The sequence below is a fragment of the Apium graveolens genome, chromosome 9, assembly GCF_009905375.1.
Source record: "Apium graveolens cultivar Ventura chromosome 9, ASM990537v1, whole genome shotgun sequence".
In the NCBI taxonomy this organism is placed as follows: Eukaryota; Viridiplantae; Streptophyta; class Magnoliopsida; order Apiales; family Apiaceae; genus Apium; species Apium graveolens.
In genome coordinates this window covers 19,760,936-19,779,845 of record NC_133655.1, presented here as the reverse complement: position 1 = coordinate 19,779,845, position 18,910 = coordinate 19,760,936, and positions in this window count along the sequence as shown.

Here is an 18,910-nt window from a genome sequence, read left to right as displayed (position 1 = left end):
AATTTTGCGCCGGGCCGCGCATGGGTCAAACCGTAATCCGGATCGAAAAAGTCAAAACATGAAAAATGTCCGGAATTATCAGATTAGGTTAGGAAGGAGTTTTTGGAAGAGTTTCGGGTTGTAAAAACGTAAAAACGGTTGAGGTTGGACGATTCCCGGCTTTATAAAATAATTTTAAAATTATTCGGAAAATAATTAATAAATTTATAAATTAATATAAAATCATATAACACTCCAAAAATTACCAGAAAAATACCTTAATTATCTATATTTTATTCTGGACATAATAAAATTAACATACTTATACTTTATCACATATAAACATCCACATATCAACACCAATCATCAGATAATTCACCAAAATTTATATAATAATCACATAATAATCATTTATTGATAAAAACAATTATACGTTATGTCCCGGATATTACAGATAGAACACGTGTCAACTGCAGGAGAGAATTAAAAGAAATAAGAAACAGAGATAAACACAATTATATTTATGTCTTCCTCCCCCAATTTCTCTAATCTCAATCTCTCTGCAATCTCTCATCTCTCACTCTCGATCCATCTCTCATCTCTCACTCTCGATCCATCTCACAGCTCTCATCTCTCCTCTCTCACTCTTTCTCTCTCTCTCTCTCTCTCTCTCTCTCTCTCTCTCTCTCTCTCTCTCTCTCTCTCTCTCTCTCTCTCTCTCTCTCGCCTTCTCTCTCCTTATCTCTCCTCTCCCCCTCTGTTTCTCCGGTTCTCCTCTATTCCGGCCGCCTGTTTCTTCCGGTAAGCCGCTGGTTTCCGGCGAACTCCGTCCCTTTTTGTTTCCGATTGAGTAGTGTGGTTTTGCATATGTATGTACTACCGATTCTTGTGGCAATTTCTGCAGTTTCTTAGTGATAAATTCAATCGATGGTTGCCTTTGAATTCTTCAGTTCATTTTATGAAAAGTCGAATGATTGTTGTTGGTTATTCGGAGTAATTGCTGAAAATTCGAATGAATTTTTGTAGTGTTTATTCGAAGTAATTTCTGGAAAATCCGAATGAATTTTATTGTGTTTAGTCGGATTATTTTAGGAAGAAATCTTATAAATTATTATAATTATTCGAGTTATGTAATTAATGAGATATTAGTAATTTCTTATCGGTGAAATTCGTAATGGACTCCCGAAATAATTGGGCACCGACGAATTTTGCCGCCGTCAGCGATGAATTTTGATAAGCTGACGGTGGACCGTGATGATTTATTATGAGTCCTACAAATTATAAAATATTATCTCGTAAAGTATTTTTAAATTTGAGTTATTCATTTTGCTGAATAATAAATTGGTGTCGGTAGGATGGTTGATTGATTGGATTGTTGATTGTGTTGATTGTGATTGTTGCGTCGATTATGTTTCGACGGGTAGTCCGGCAAATAGTGGAGACGTTGCCCGATTTCCGAGAAATTAATTTCGGAAATACGGGAACGAATCCTGTAATTATCAGGAATACCAATCGAAAATATAATTATACATTTATAAATATGTTATGAAAACTATTTTTGTATCGTGGTGAAATATTTTGCAAAAAGAGTCTGATAACCCTATTTTCTGTAACGATGTTTATATGTATTTCTGAAAATAATTATCGAACCGAATTTCAAAGCACGTGAGCCCTATCTATTTTGTATGTTGAGATAGTATGTATAAATACAAGTCGGGATTTGATATCGTATGACGTTCAAGTTGAACGACGATTGACTATAAAGATACTCAAATAGTGTCTTTATGCGTGTAGATTCAGAAAGTGAGAACGCTCGGTTTAGGAAAGGAAAGGCCCCACTAGGTGACATCAAAGTAGGTTCTGTGGACAAGAAAGGAAATGAATTAGGCAAGTAACATTTCAACCCTTGCCTCCTATGTTGTGACTCGATGTTATGATTGAATACCTACTATCACCTTTTGATTCGTCTTGTATATTGATGTAGCCCGTTTCTTTCCTTCTTTTTGGATTATTATACCTTATTTCCATTGCAAATGCTTTCAAGTTGATGATACCTTTGATTTTCTGAATGATGATTGTTTCGGTATACATTACCCTTGCAATATGACAAAGTTTATTGAATGGAAATTAAGAATGATTTCAGACTTGAAAGAGTCTCAGTGATTTTAAAGGTATGGTAAAGATTTTAAAATGAAAAACGTTTTGAAAATGAAGGATTTATATCCATTTACTTTTTACGGATTTCCATTAATTGGAAGTGTAAGTGGTCGAGTGACGCCGGCCCATTATGAAGACCAGTGAGGGATGGCACATTATGAAGACGAGCGAGGGCTGACATTTGAAATGCCGGATATATAGCCTTATGGTTACCCTATTCACGTCTAGAGGGGCTGTAAAGTCCGGTATGGGGATTGTACGTGGCTGATCACCCGTGCAGTCCAGAGGGTCATACACTCCAATTGAGTAAAAATGTTTTATGTTAAGAAATGTCCAGATGATTGGACTGTTTTCTTGAAAATGAAATGATTTCATGAATGAAAGAAAAGTGTCGATGAAAAGAATTGTTTTGAAAAGTATTGTTTTGATAAAGGAAAGTTTTATGAAAGTTTTGAGAAAGGAAATGTTTTTATAAAGTAATGGTTGTAGAACTAATACCTTGGAATGAACCCGATCTTGAAACCCTTTTAAGATCCTTGAAACCTTATCCCTTATCTTATTCTGTTAAATAGTTTAGTCTTTTTGTTTAGCTTAGTTACTTGCTGAGCTTTTGTAGTTCACTTTGTTATTTATCTAACCCTGACAGTTAAGCATGAGGAAGATGGCCAGGCTTAGGCAAGGTTGCTAAGAATATTAACAGTGGTCATCTTCGTACTGTTAGAATCGCTATACCAGCTCAGGTAGGGGACAAGCATGAATAATGTCTAGGAGTAAGCTATGTTGAATTAGATCGTTATTATCAGTACCTTTGGGTTGTATTGTATAATTCCAAACCGGAGTTATGACCTTGGCTATTTATTAAGGGTTGTAATAATTTTATATTGTTCGTTAGTAGTTGTAACTTGTTTCATACCATAATGTAATAACCCTAAAAATTTTGGACTTTTTGTAATACTTATGAATAGTGATTTTGCTGATTAAGGAAATTTTTCATGCCACACTATTTATGAGTTCTTTTATTGATATTCTGAGATCTTATTAGTACTCCAAAAAGTATATGAGTGTATGTAAAGATCGTCAGAATCCAAATTCGAACACTTTGATTTTTCCCGAAAATCCACCAGATACCGAAAGAACTGGGTATAAGGTAACATGATTAAAATAGATTTAAATTCAAGAAGTATAAGAGAGGATCATAAAAGGAATATAGAATATTGAGAAAGGTTTAGGGGAACCCAGGTAATAAGATCCCGAGTATGATCCCTCAAACGACAAATGAGAACGAAAGTTAAGTGAACCGTATAACAGATAAGCGGTCATTAGCCAATTAATTAAGGTTTAATCAAAGAGATTACTGGATGATGATGTCATCACACCACAAGGAGAAGACATGTGTTAAAAGATGACACAATCATGATGACATAAGTATGACAAGTAGAATTGTTTTGTTGGATGATTATTGGCCAAGTAAAAGTTACCATGGTAAATTCTGAAAAAAATTAGCCAAGCCAAAAAGGGAAGCAACCAATCAAAATATCATAACACAAAAATTAGAAGTTGACTTTGTTTTCCAAGAACAAGCTCTCGGCCCCTTTGCTTCAAGGAAGAAATTTTTTTGCAAACTCCAAGCTTCACTCCATAATCAAATCCAAGGTAATTATGTAAGCTTCCCTATGATTAGATAAGTATATCCTAGGAGTTTAAGCTTCCAATTCCATATAAATCTCTTCCAATAAATCAAGGAAAGAGATGGCGAATAGTAATTTCTTGAAACTAATTTTTGTGTTCTTGATTTCCTTAAAAGATCAAGCTTGTAGGAGGTTAGATCAAGGCTCCTTAAGGCCTCCTAGCTACTTATCACTCACCAAGGAAGGTAAAAACCTCATACCCTAGCTTTACTTTGAGTATTTAGGAGTGATTTTGATTGATATAGTTTATGAGAAGCATGATTCTTGTTTGTTTAAAGTTTGGTTGGATTTGTAGTGATTTTGAGTTATGAATCTTGGTTATTGGTTAATGAACCTTAAGTATAGTTAGTAGCTCATGTTTGTGATTGAATGAGTTGGAAAATCTTGAGGTTATGGACTGATGTAGTAAGGTTTAGATGAAGTTTGGTTGTATTGATGGTTATGAGTTGGTTTGTGGTTGATTGGAGTAGTATAAACATTGGTAATTGCGTGAACATAGCCGTCATAATGCCCGTTTTCATTCAACTGCTTGTTCTTAGTGTTCGGGACAGAAAGATAACTGACCAATCTGTAACTTTGCCATGTTTATCTAGATCGTGTTGTAAGCTTCGTTTTGATATGTGGTTCGCTCGGATCCGATGTACGGTTTAGGAGAAACGACCATTTTAAATTACGGCATTTCGCGAGCGAACCATTACCCCTCGCTTTACTTTGAAACCTTGGTTAAGGTCCTTAAATGACTAATTGGAGTATGAAACAATTATGTAAGATTAATTGGTCAGTTAGTAGAGTATTCGCGAAAGAGTCGCCTTAAAAAGTTAAACGGTTAATTTTATAAAAATGGTGGAGCCGAGGGTACTCGGGCGACTTATGTGAATCATTAAGCGCAAAAGCGAACGTTAGGGTCTAATTGGTTAAAGTCTAGTTTCTTAAGAGACCATGGTTTAATTCCAACTTATATGTTATTTATAGGTTACCAGACTCGCCCCAAGCCTTTTACCACCCCCAGTCGCTCAGGCAAGTTTTCTACCCGTTATACTGTTGTTGTGATGTAAATATATTGATGCATTATCTTGAGATAAGTGCATGACTGTTATTAGAAAACCTTGCGATATATGGGAGCATGTTGATATGGTATATATATGCATGTTGTGAAATCTTGATATTCTATTATCAATTCAAATGCTTATAAACTGCATAATACCTATGCTAGAGATAAGCAGTAGTTGCGTATACCCTTAGTATAGGGGACCCGAAGGTGAACATTTTTCTAAACCGGGAGTCGATGTTTCCGAGTATAATATATGTATATATATAGTTTTCTATAACTATTAATCGAATAAGGTATATTCGATGGTTTTGAATAATAATCAAACTTATTTTCGATTATTCAAATAAAGATCGTACTTTCGTATAAGTATATATCTTTTGTTATTTATTATTCATTTCAAGTATGAGTTTTAAAACTTTTACTTCAATTATTTTTATAAAGATTATCCTTTATGGGAATATTATTTAAATAATAATATTCAGATATTTTTTAACATATCGGAACTGAATTATTTTATTAAATCATCATTACTCTAAACATTCTTTAAAATGTTTTCGAGTCTTCAAAATAATTTTTAAAAGTTAGAGCGGATCCCAAAACTCATTTTCAGATTTCATATCTTCCTTTCGAAGGGGATTTAAATACTCGCTCAAAACCTAAGGGATCTAGCTCAGTGGTGTATTTTTGGAGCAACGAAGTTGCTAACTTGATAAAAAGAGTTTGATTACTTGCCCAACATTCGGGAAGTAAGCCCAATCGGAATGCGTCGCCATAAGCAACATGAGCTCAATGTGAGTCCATCAAAGTGTAAGTGGCTGAGTGGCAGTCCATCTAAGCGTAAGTGGCTGAGTGGAAGTCCAGCATAAGGTCCTAATGCGGCCAGGGTGATGACCAGTGGGGAATTCATCCATCTACTAGTAGAAAAGGTGACTTAATTGGTATCTTTGCCTGATCAGCAAGATATTAGGTTTGTGTCAAAGTTTCTTCTTTCCAAAATTCTTGGGAATGACAACTCTGCTTATACTTCCATAGTAGGAGAGTGTATGAAATGTATATCTATATATATAAGTGTATATATATCGGGACTATTGAAGTGTCTCGTAACTTCATTCCTTCATATGATATTTCAAAGATTGAATCTATTCAAGTCTTACCTTGTAGTCCCATCTATGTGACGAACTTCGAAAACTTATTATACTTTGAACAGTGGTAGTTCAAGTAGTTTTCTAAAATGATATAAGTATAGTGAAGTATTTGGTAACTTCATCTTCCTTTAAGCTTATATCCAGTAAGTAATTATCTTACACTTGATAAAGATTTTCAGTAAGTTATCTCTTCAGATACTTGCATTATTGATTAAACTATATATTATCTTGCGAGCTGTAATGCTCACTCTTGCTTCATTTCTTTATCACACAATAATAGTTAGAAAGGATGGCAAGACTCAAGCAGACCCAGCGCAAGAGCGTGGGAAGCGTCCAGCGTCTTCCCGTTGATATCACAACTGTCATATCTGTAGAGGTAGATCTATCTGTAGACCAGGCATTCTACTTTAGGGAATCAATTATGTATAATTACAACTTGTGTTGGTTAATGGCAACTAACTGTAAACTTATTAAGTAATCATTTTGGGTTGTAATAACTTTTAATTTATGGATTCAAGGACTTGTACTTATTTCAATTTCATCTCTGAGACTATAATATGTTGTGGTGTGTGTTATTGTGGGGTCATAACATGAGGTTATTTATTTTTAATTAAGTTAAGAGATATTTGTGGAAATTAAGACCGTGACGACCCGGATTCCCGATCCCGGATCTGGGGGTGTTACACATAACCTGTTTAAGATCCTTATGGTGTAAAGGGGTTATATATTTAAATTACAGTAATGTGGTTAATTGTGAGAAGTGACTCCCCAATCTAGACCCCGGATTGGGAAGACGTCACAGGTTGGTATCAGAGCTACAAGTTTTGGTCCCTTAGAGAAGTTAGGATAAGATTATTTTAGGGAGATCCCTAAGTTAAGTGTGAAAGGAATATGTCCTAAGTCCAATCATGTATTAGGATTTAGGAATAACTTTTATGTAATCTGTTTTGATTTCATTGATATTAATAAAAGACTTGTTTTGTTTTTGTTACGGTCTCTATCTATTTAAGTGTTTAAATAAGATATACCATAGTTTAGAGTAAAGCTTTTATGGATTATGATGAGATCATAATAGTGAGACCTAAAATATGATAACTCTAAACTTAAATAGTTCCTGGTCATAGGATTACTAACTGGTAATGAATAATCCGCAAAGATCGGTATATACTATGCTTGCTTCATTTTGAAGGATGTCTGTTCTCATAGATATTTGTGTGGTGACACTATAGCTAGTATGTAGGTGCTTATTATATAATAAGTTCACTGAACATGACTCGCACAACTGAAAAACTGATGGAGTTCACTCACGTGTCAGCAGTTGTTCACATAGTGATAGTTGTACAAGTATCCTTAGACTTGAGGTCATCATAGTCATCTTGTGTACACTGAACTATGCTTTGGTTTAGTTCTTAGTCTCCAGGGACAATTATTAGGGCTCTACTGGGTATAGAAATTTGTACACGAAGATAGTGTATCCCTTCTAGTGAAGGAAGCGAATGTTCAAGGCTGATCCACTTATGCTAGTTCAGGAATCTCTGGCCAGAGTAAATGAAATTAGAAAGGAGTTTCTAATTTACATAGAACTAAGCATAGTAAATGGTAAGCAAGTGATTAAATTAGATAGGCTTGACACAAGATCCATGCCTTGTATTTAATCAGGACATTGTAGGGTAGAAGGAGTTCATTGTACGGTAACTATTCACTGAATAGGTTCTTGGTATTCTAAGCAGTGAATTCGTATTATCCGGATAGTCGCGATATGCTGAGAAGTATCCCTCACGATGTAGAATAAATATGATTAATTAATTAATCATATTTAATAAATTAGAGAATTTATATAAATAATGATAAAATAGTTTTATTATTATTTATTTCTACTACCAGCTTAATATTGAACCTACAGGGTCACACCATAAAAAGAAAATGATTTAATGGTGGAGAATTAATTAATAATGGCTAATAATTATTTATTTATGAAATAAATAATTAATTGGAAAATTTAATAATTAATTAAATGAGATTTAATTGATTATAAATTAATTAAGAAAAGTTCTTAATATTATTAATTAAGAATTTAATTTTTGGAAATTAAATGTAGAGAGAGAATTATTTCTAAAGTGTTTAGAAAAAGGATTAATAATTAAAAGGTGTTTTAATTATTAATGAGAATAATAAATGGGTTAATAATAATAATATTTTATGGGAAAATTTCAGCTGAAAATTTTGCCTATAAATATACTATTATAAACCCTATTTTTATTCTAACCCGAACCCAAAAGTTTTTAGAAAACCTAATTCTCTCCACCTCCTCCTCCTCCTTAACGTCATTTTCTTGGTGGATACCGGTGGAGTGCTTCACGTTTGAGGAGCAGCTGCTAAGGATCTCCGATCGTTGCTTTTGGATCGCTATTAAAGGTTAGTAATCGATTCATATGTTTTAATCACGATTTATATGCTTTTATTTGGATTTTATATGTGTGTAAGTATTTTACCATACCTCCGCTGTGATTAAAATCCAACAATGGTATCAGAGCAAGGTTGTATGCATATAGATCTGTGGTAAAAATTTCAGAAATTTATGTGCTTTTATGAATTAGTTATGATTTTTACAAGTTATATTATGGATTAATTATGACCGATGAGAAATCATTTCTCAGAATAATTTTGAATGTTGATCTGGGTTCTACAAGTGTTGTAGATCGTCTGGGTATTTTTCTTATAATTTTATGATGTATAGATTTTTTATTATGAATTTTTGAAGTTGTTGTAATTAAATTCGTAATTAAATAATCATATATATATATATATTATTTGTTAGTATATACATATATACATCTGCTGCTGTAAAGAAAAGCATCTGTTGAATGTTTATGCTGATGGCACGGAAAGAAGAAAAGGTACAAAAAAAGAACAGGTACGGCAGAAGCTGTCAGGCGCGGCGATCGAGAGAAAAAGCAACGGCGGCTGTTGCAGGCGCGTGTAGGGCACGCGCGCGCGGGAGGGTGTGGCGCATTCCGGGAATGTGTTACACACTGTGGCGCATTCACGGAATGCGTTACACCTTTTAATGGCTTAAAACGGTTGTAACGCATTACCAGAATGCGTTACAGGGCTTGTAATGCGTTCCTGTAATGCGTTACAGCCCGTCTGTTATTTTTAAATTTGATTTCTGGGAGTTTCGTAACTCCGTTTTAGGCGTGCAATATATCGTTGGATTCGTTTTTCTGAGACGGATCTAATGGAGTGATCAAATTTTGGTTTATATAAAAGTTTTGAACTGTTTATATTTCCAAAAGTGTTTTAAAGCTATTTTTGACTGTTTTAATTGCTTTTAAATGCTTCATGTGATACATAGAGATGTGTATAATGCTTAGACTAATATGCTAGATGATGTAACATGTCTACATTGATGTTTATTCATGTTAATATATGTGATATATGCTTAGTTTATCATGCGATGATAGATTTAGGTGAACTTAAATGAACATAAGGCGTTTGTTAGACAACCTAGTATAGTGAAATTGTTTCATAACCTTAATAATAATATTATGAATACAATTATGAGATTCTTGTGTTTATGAAACACGTAATTGAATATGAATTTTCAATATGAGAGAAAGGATGATTCTGTCAACAACAGATTTCTATCTGTAAGAAAGGGTTATTAAGTGACGCCTCTTGACAATGCTCTACCCGATCTGGGAATCATCTGATTATCGATTATTGATTTGAAATATATAATTTAAAAGGAAGAATTTATTTATAATATGATTATGATTGTAACGTAATATAATCCCTCTAAAATTAAATAATATCAAGTAATAATTGGCCAATGACACAACGGGCTTGTGTCGGTCATAGCCTTCCAACATGATAGAAAAGTAGTTCTTATTTTTGAATCATTGTCGGTTCGTGCTACAGCCGAGGGCTTTGATTTTGAAATAAGAAATACTTGTCTATTACATAGAGATGTGTACATTGAATTAGAATCTAAAGGTCGGTACGTGCCACAGCCGTGGGCCGTTGGAGACTAATTCAATTGTACGGAATGTTGGGTTAGACTTGACTTAAAATATTGAGTTTGTCGTGCCACAGCCGTGACTCAAGTATTCAAGAGGCTAAAGTTTGATTAGGGAATAACATAAGATGTAATTGACAAGAGTTGTCTGCCTATTGAACATTACATGGCGGTTCGTGCTACAGCCGGGGTTGTGTAATGGAATGTAGGATCCCTATTCCCACTAGCATTATGAATGCTTAATTCTTCACGTAGGGGGTTGAATAAATTAGATAAACTAGTGGGAGCCACTTATGAATAAAGACCCGATTCATAAAGTGTTTTTAAAATGAAATTGAATATTTGCTAAGTGTTGTTATGTGTTTATCATTTACAGATTTACAATACACATTATGTCTTCTGCACTATCACTCAGGAGCATACTGGATGCTCACAAGTTGACTGGTCCTAATTATGCTGACTGACTTCGAAACTTGAGAATTGTTCTGAGGATTGAGAAGCTGGAATACGTGATTGACTCACCTAAGCCTACTGAACCTGCTATTGATGCACATAATGATGAACATGTTATGTATCGTAAGTGGGTAGATGATGCAAATGTTGCTCAATGCATCATGCTAGCTTCCATGAACATTGAGCTACAGAAGCAACATGAGCATATGGATGCTCACACTATCCTCATGCATCTACAAGAGTTGTATGATATGACAGGGAGGACAGCTCGATATGAGATATCGAAGGAGCTGTTCGGTTGTAGGATGTCTGAGGGATCATCTGTGAATGACCATGTACTTAAGATGATCAATTTGATTGAACGTCTTGGACAACTTGGTTTTGCCATGGATGGGGAGCTGAGCCAAGACTTGGTCTTGCAATCGCTTCCGAGTTCATTCTCGCAGTTTGTTGTGAACTTTCACATGAATAAGTTGGATGTTAGCCTGCCTGAACTTCACAACATGTTGAAGACTGCGGAATCGAATTTTCCCCCTAAGAAGAGTTCTGTTCTTCTAATTGGTGAAGGTTCCAATCCTAAGAAAAGGAAGAGGAACCCTTCCAAGAAGAAGAAAGTAGGTGAGAAAACTCCGGTTCCACCAAAAGCTGAAGACCCCAAGAGCAAAGTTGTTTGCTTTCACTGTAACAAGGTAGGGCACTGGAAGAGGAACTGCAAGGTTTACCTTGCAGAATTGAAGAAGAAGAAGGGTGGTGAGACTACCGCTTCTGATTCAGGTATGTTCATGATAGAAGTGAATATGTCATTAAATCAAATTTCTACTTGGGTATTAGATACCGCCTGTGGTTCTCATATCTGCAATTTGTTGCAGGGACTAAGGAGAAGTAGGACTCTTGAGGAAGAGGAGGTGATTCTACTGATGGGAAATGGAGCAAGAGTTGCTGCTGAAGATGTAGAATCATTTCATTTACATATGCCTACGGGCAAGACTATTGTTTTTTAAATAATTGTTATTTTTTTCCCTCGATTGTGGGGAATATTATTCCCATGTTAGACATGGCTGGATTTTCATTTATTATTGAGAATAATAAATGTTCTATTCTTAGAGATAATATTCTTTATGGACGTGGTACTTTAAATAATAGTCTGTATAAATGTGACATAATTTACTTCAGATTGAACAAACTAATAAAAGAAAAGGGATGATGAAAATCTCACTTCATTGTGGCACTGCAGTCTCCATTTAGTAGACATGGAGAGAGGGCTGCAAATTTGCTAGGAATGGTACACACAGATATATGTGGACCAATGTCTACGCAAGCCATGGGTGGATTTTCATACTTCATTACTTTCATGGATAATAGATCTAGATTCAGATATGTGTTTGATGAAACACAAGTCTGAAGCCTTTGAAAAGTTTAAAGAGTATAAGTATGAAGTGGAGAAACAAACCAAACATAGTATTATAATTCTTCGATTAGATCGAGGTGGTGAATACTTGAATGGAGAGTTTCTGGATTATCTCAAAGTAAATGGTATAGTCTCCCAGTGGACGCCTCCATATTGGTATCTGAAAGGAGAAATCGAACTTTGTTAGACATAGTTCGGTCCATGATGAGCTATGCAAATTCTTCCAGTATTTCTATGGGGTTATGCATTGGAAACCTCAGCATATTTACTGAATAAGGTGCCTTCCAAATCTGTTCCTCAAACTCCGTATGAGATATGGAAAGAAAGGAAACCGAGTCTTAAAAACGTTAAGATTTGGGGATGTCCAGCTTATGTCAAGTAAGTTGACCCAGATAAGCTGGAATATCGATCCGTAAAATATAGTTTTGTGAGATATCCTAAAGAGACTTTAGGGTATTACTTTTACACCGATCATCGGGTGTTTGTCTCCAGACATGCTACCTTCTTGGAAAAGGAGTTTATCCTTGAAGGAAACAGTGGGAGCAAAATTGTAACACCCCCAAATCCGGGGTCGGGGATCCGGGTTGTCACGAGTTCCATTTCCCTTAATAACACCCAATCTTAATACACAATCAACTACTCTGTACTGTGACCCCACAATAAACACACACACCACAAGTTATAGTCTCAGAGATGAATATCCAGAAATAATCACAAGTCGTTTTATTCCACAATTATATGTCAATACACCTTAAAAAGGTTTCTGAATAGATTTACATTTCTTTGCCATTATTACAATTGATAAAGATACATAAGTCTGGTACCTCAAAAGTTGAAAGCCTAGCCTATTGGTAGTTCCTACCTCAGCTACAGCGACATCAACGCCTATAGGAAACTGCGGAACGTTTCCTAATCGCTTGCGAATCGGGAGCTTGGTCATGTTCATCTTTTCTATCTGTTGTTGTGTGATGAAAGAAGAAAGCAAGGGTGAGCAGCAAGCCCACCAAAATAATATGTATAATGATTAATAATATATGAGCCTTCTCATAGTACTCATGAAAGTCTTGGTCAAAAGAAATGAACCAAGTTGATATCTTCATGCGATGAAGTCGCAAAATATTCAGTGTATATATATACATATATACTTTTCAAAATATTGGAAGTCCTCTTCCATGCATAATATACACAGAGTTCCAGTTTATAACTGTATAAAAATATCGTTGCAAGGTGATCTAATATATCTAACCTTGTCTCAACATTTTTCTGAAAATCTATGTCATACATAAGGTAATCATTTACTAGATATAAGTTTAAAAGATGAAATTACAAGATACTCCAATATACTTATATCTTTTTCCAAATACTACTTGAACTACCACCGTTCAAGTTATAATTAATTTCAAAAGTTCATCACACTGATGAGATTACAAGATAAGACTTGAATAGATTCAATCTTTGAAATATTTTGAAGGAAATGAAGTTATGATATACTTCATTAAGTCCCGATATATATATATACACCTATATATATACATACGTTTCCTGAAAACCTATGTCATGTAAAGTATGAACAGAATTGCAATATCCAATAAATTTGAAAAGGAAAGAATTTTGGCATAAACCTGATATCTTGCTGATCATGCAAAGATACCAATAAGTAACCTTTTCTACTAGTAGATGGACGAATTCCCCACTGGTCATCACCCTGGTCGCAATAGGACCTTATGCTGGACTGCCACTCAGCTACTTATGCATTTGATGGACTACCACTGAGCCACTTACACTATCATGAACGCCCACTGAGCCCATGTTGCTTATGCCGACTCGATAGATGGACTTACTTCCCGAACGTTGGGTAAGTAATCAATTCATTTACCAAAACAGCAACCTCGTTGCGAATATAAAATACACCACTGAGCCGGATTCCCCAGGTTTTGAGCGAATATTTAAATCCCCTTTGAAAGGAAGATCTTAAATATAAAAATGAGTTTTGGAATCCGCTCTAACTTTTAAAAATCATTTTGAAGACTCGAAAACATTTTTAAGAATGTTTGGAGTAATACTGATTTATTAAAATAAATCAGTCCCGATATGAAAGAAATATCTGAATATTATTATTTAAATAATATTCCCATAAGAATAATTGAGGTAGAAGTTGGAAAACTTATACTTGAATGAATAGCAAATAATCAAAGATATACTTATACGAAAGTAATATCTTTATTTGAATAATCAAAAATAAGTTTGATAATCGATAATTCTTCACAAAAATACTGATATGGTTTCATCAGAACTTAATCATCAGAACTTCCAACAGAATTTGTCCTCAGAATTTATGCAATCTGACACATAAACTGTTCATCTAAAATAACATTTATCACCACAGTAATTTTCATCATTCATATGGAGTGTATGTGTGTGCATTAAGCTAAATATCAGACAAAGAGTAAAGTCTGATTCACTTCAGTACATCTTAGAAATAAGGCATAATTGAGAACTTTACTCAAAATCTGTCATTATTCTGAAGTCTACTTTAGAATGAGTTCATGCATGAGTCCACCTCAACTGTTTTGTGCTCATTTTATGCATCTTTTGAAATTCCATTTTACAGTGGCTTCTCAGTGTAAGTGAGTCACGACTGCTTATCAGAATTTATGCTGCTATCAGAGTATTTCTCCAGTAATCATAGAGTGTGAAAAGTCACCAAGAAAATTTTATTTTGCTTTTCTAATGCATATTACTTAATACCAGCAATGCACTTGGGTCTTCCCTTCCACATTTTTACTCTAGATCTCAAAGGAGTACCTGATTTTTATTTCTTTTCTTTTTCTTTTGATAAGTGAGGCTTATCGGCACTTAGTACATCCACCAGATTTACTAACATCAGAACTTAACAGATAAGAAGCATTATTCTAGTTTTTGACTTAGTAATAAGATACACAAAGTAAACTTAACTAAGCTCAATATCATAATTTGCTTGTGTTAAAAGTTTTCCACATAAACAATTACTTTAAACATGGGATCTTTAGTATATTAAAGACTACTAGTTCAGCATCTAGCACAATTATCCTCATTGGATTGAATAGTCACATAAATATTCATATCACTATTAGAGTTTAGAAATTCACATCAGACAACAATCAGCACTTAAGCAATTTTTCAATTTAAGCACATAATACACAAAGATAGTAATATCTATAAATACTGATCCTAAAGTCTGATGTATCAGAACATAAACTAAGCAGATTTAGAGAAAGAACCCGAAACCATTCCAAGTTCATTTACCAATCTTATAAAAGTAGCTTCATACAGTGGTTTTGTGAAGATATCTGCTAGTTGTTGATCCGTGGGAACAAAATGTAATTCCACTGTACCTTCATCCACATGTTCCCTTATGAAATGGTACCTAATGCTGATGTGCTTTGTCGTTGAGTGTTGAACTGGATTACCTGTCATAGCAATAGCACTTTGATTATTACAATAAATAGGGATTTTAGAAAATTCTAACCCATAATCCAATAACTGATTCTTCATCCAAAGAATCTGTGCACAACAGCTTCCTGCAGCAATGTATTCTGCTTCTGCAGTTGATGTGGAAATTGACTTCTATTTTTTGCTAAACCAAGAAACCAATCTGCCTCCAAGAAATTGGCAGCTTCCACTTGTGCTTTTCCTGTTAATTTTGCATCCTGCAAAATCTGCATGTGAGTAACCTATTAGCTTAAAGTCTGATTCTCTAGAATACCACAATCCCAGATTAGCTGTACCCTTAAGGTACTTGAAAATTCTTTTCACAACTGTTAAGTGAGGTTCTCTTGGATCTGCTTGAAATTTTGCACAAAGACAGGTAGCATACATGATATCAGGTCTACTTGCAGTTAGATAGAGTAGAGAGCCAATCATACCTCTGTAATCAGTAATATCTACTGATTTACCAGTATCCTTATCCAACTTTATTGTAGTGGCCATATGAGTGGATGCACTTGAACAATCCTGCATTCCAAATTTCTTCAACAAATTTCTGGTGTACCTAGATTGACAAATAAAAGTTCCTTCTTCATTCTGTTTGACTTGAAGGCCCAGAAAATAGTTAAGTTCTCCCATCATACTCATTTGATATCTTGGCTGAATTAGCTTGGCAAACTTCTTACAAAGTCTGTCATTTGTAGAACCAAAAATGATATCATCAACATATATTTGCACCAAAAGTAAGTCATTTCCATGGTGGAGGTAGAACAATGTTTTGTCAATAGTTCCTCTGTTAAATCCACTTTCCAGAAGAAACTGAGCTAATGTCTCATACCATGCTCTTGGAGCTTGCTTAAGGCCATAAAGTGCTTTATCAAGCCTATAGACATGATTGGGAAATTTGGGATCTACAAAGCCTGGAGGTTGTTCAACATATACCTCTTCTTCCAATTCTCCATTGAGAAAAGCACTTTTCACATCCATTTTAAAGACTTTAAACTTCTTGTGAGCATCATAAGCCAAAAATATTCTTATGGATTCTAATCTAGCAACTGGTGCAAATGTTTCATCATAATCAATTCCCTCATGTTGAGAGTATCCTTTTGCAACCAGCCTTGCTTTGTTCCTTGTAATTATGCCATCACTGTCAGTTTTGTTTCTGAACACCCACTTTGTACCAACAAAAGACCTGTTCTTTGGTCTTGGCACTAGGGTCCAGACTTTATTTCTTTCAAATTCATTTAACTCTTCTTGTATTGCCTGCACCCAATCAGCATCTTGAAGAGCTTCTTCCACTTTCTTTGGTTCAGTCTGAGAAGGAAAAGAATGATAGAGGCATTCATTTGATGTAGTTGTTCCAGTTCTGATACCTGCATCAGGATTTCCAATAATTAAGTCAGGTGTATGTGCTTTAGTCCACTTCCTTGCAGATGGAAGGTTTTCTCTAGAACTGGATGCTCCCCCATGATCCATGCTGTCTCCATCAACATTTTCTGATGCTCCCCGTAAAATTATGCTCTATGAATTGGATCCTTCAAAATTTGAGTTTCCAGAAATATCAGAACATGAGTTCCCAAAATTATCAGAACTTGGCCCATCAGAACTTGAAGAGCCTGTTATGGGTTATGATGCTTCTTGAGATGTGGTTGTATCTTCAGTATGCTCCCCCTGCACAGGTGCATCTTCTTTTGGCGTAGTCACCATAGTTTCAATAACATCAGAGTTTAATCCATCAGAGTTTGCAGTATCAGATTTTAGACTGTCAGGAGTTATAGAATCAGAATTTAAAGCTTCATTTTCAAATCTCAGCTGATCATGATCATTGAAATCTTCAAGTGCAATAATCTTCTTATCATCAAAAGAGACATTGATAGATTCCATTACAACTCTTGTTCTTAAATTGTAGACTCTGAAGGCTTTTGTGGAAAGTGGATATCCAACAAAAATTCCTTCATTAGCTTTTAGATCAAATTTGGATAGTTGTTCAGGATGAGTCTTAAGAACAAAATACTTGCATCCAAATACATGAAAATACTTCAGATTTGGCTTCTTTTTCTTCACCATCTCATATGGTGTTTTTCCATGCTTGTTGATAAGTGTTGAATTCTGAGTAAAACAAGCAGTCTGCAAAGCTTCAGCCCAAAAGTAGGTTGGCAACTTTGCTTCATCAAGTATAGTTCGTGCAGCTTCAATAAGAGTTCTATTCTTTCTTTCAACAACTCCATTTTGCAGTGGAGTTCCAGGAGCAGAAAATTTCTGCTTTATTCCATGGTTTTTGCAGAACTCTTCCATGATCAAGTTCTTGAACTCAGTGCCATTATCACTTCTTATGATCTTCACAGAATCTTTGACCAATTTATCTAGTTGTTTGACATGATCAATCAAGATAGATGCAGTTTCACTTTTTGTGTGCAAGAAATACACCAATATGTATCTGGTGAACTCATCCACTATGACCATATCATATTTCTTCTTTGCAATAGACATGACATTCACTAGACCAAATAGATCAACATGTAGTAGGTGATAAGGCTCAAGAATTGATGATTCAGTCTTGCTGTTGAAAGAAGATTTTCTTTGTTTTGCCTCCTGACATGAATCACAAAGACCATCAGGAGCAAATACTGATTTTGGCAATCCTCTCACAAGATCTTTCTTGACAAGTTCATTTATATTGTTAAAATTTAAATGAGAGAGTTTTTTGTGCCAATCCCAGCTTTCTTCAATTGATGCTCTACTCAACAGATAAATTGCAGAACCATCAGTACTTGTTGAAAGCTTGGCTTCATAAATGTTACCATGCCTGCAGATTTGCTTACAACTTCACAGTGTTCTTCAAAGAAATCCACATGATAACCTCTGTCACAGATTTGACTCACACTCAGCAGATTGTGTTTAAGTCCTGAGACCAGAGCTACTTTTTCAATGATGACATTCCTAAGATTAATATTGAAATATCCCAGAGTTTTTCCAATGTTGCCATCTCCATAAAAAACACCTAGGCCAACTTTCTCCACAAAGTCTGATAGCCGGGCTTTAGTTCCAGTCATATGTCCTGAACATCCACTGTCCAGAACTAGGAGTTGCCCTGCAATCACAAAGACCACTAATGATTAGTTTTAAGGACCCAGACTTGCTTGGATCCTTTGGCCTTTTTAAGTTTATTAATATTTGCAGCGAATTAGCATCAGAGTTTATGTTAACAGTTTTCTTCAGAATTTGCAATATCAGACTTTGCATCAGAACTTATACTAGAAGGAATAATGCTAACTTTCTTTCCAGAAGGTTTTATTTGATAATAATCATAGTACAAACTATGATATTCCTTACAAGTATAAATGGAATGCCATAAACTACCACAATGAAAACAAGGATTTTGTAGCTTATATCTAACAGACTGACTCTTAACTTCTGACTTTGAAGGTAAGGAGTTTATATTCTTATTCTTCCTGCAAAAAGAAGCCAGATGGTTAGAGTTTCCACAGTTATGACATGTTTTTCTAGGAGCATTAGGAACATGCTTATAATTATCACTTTTGTTCA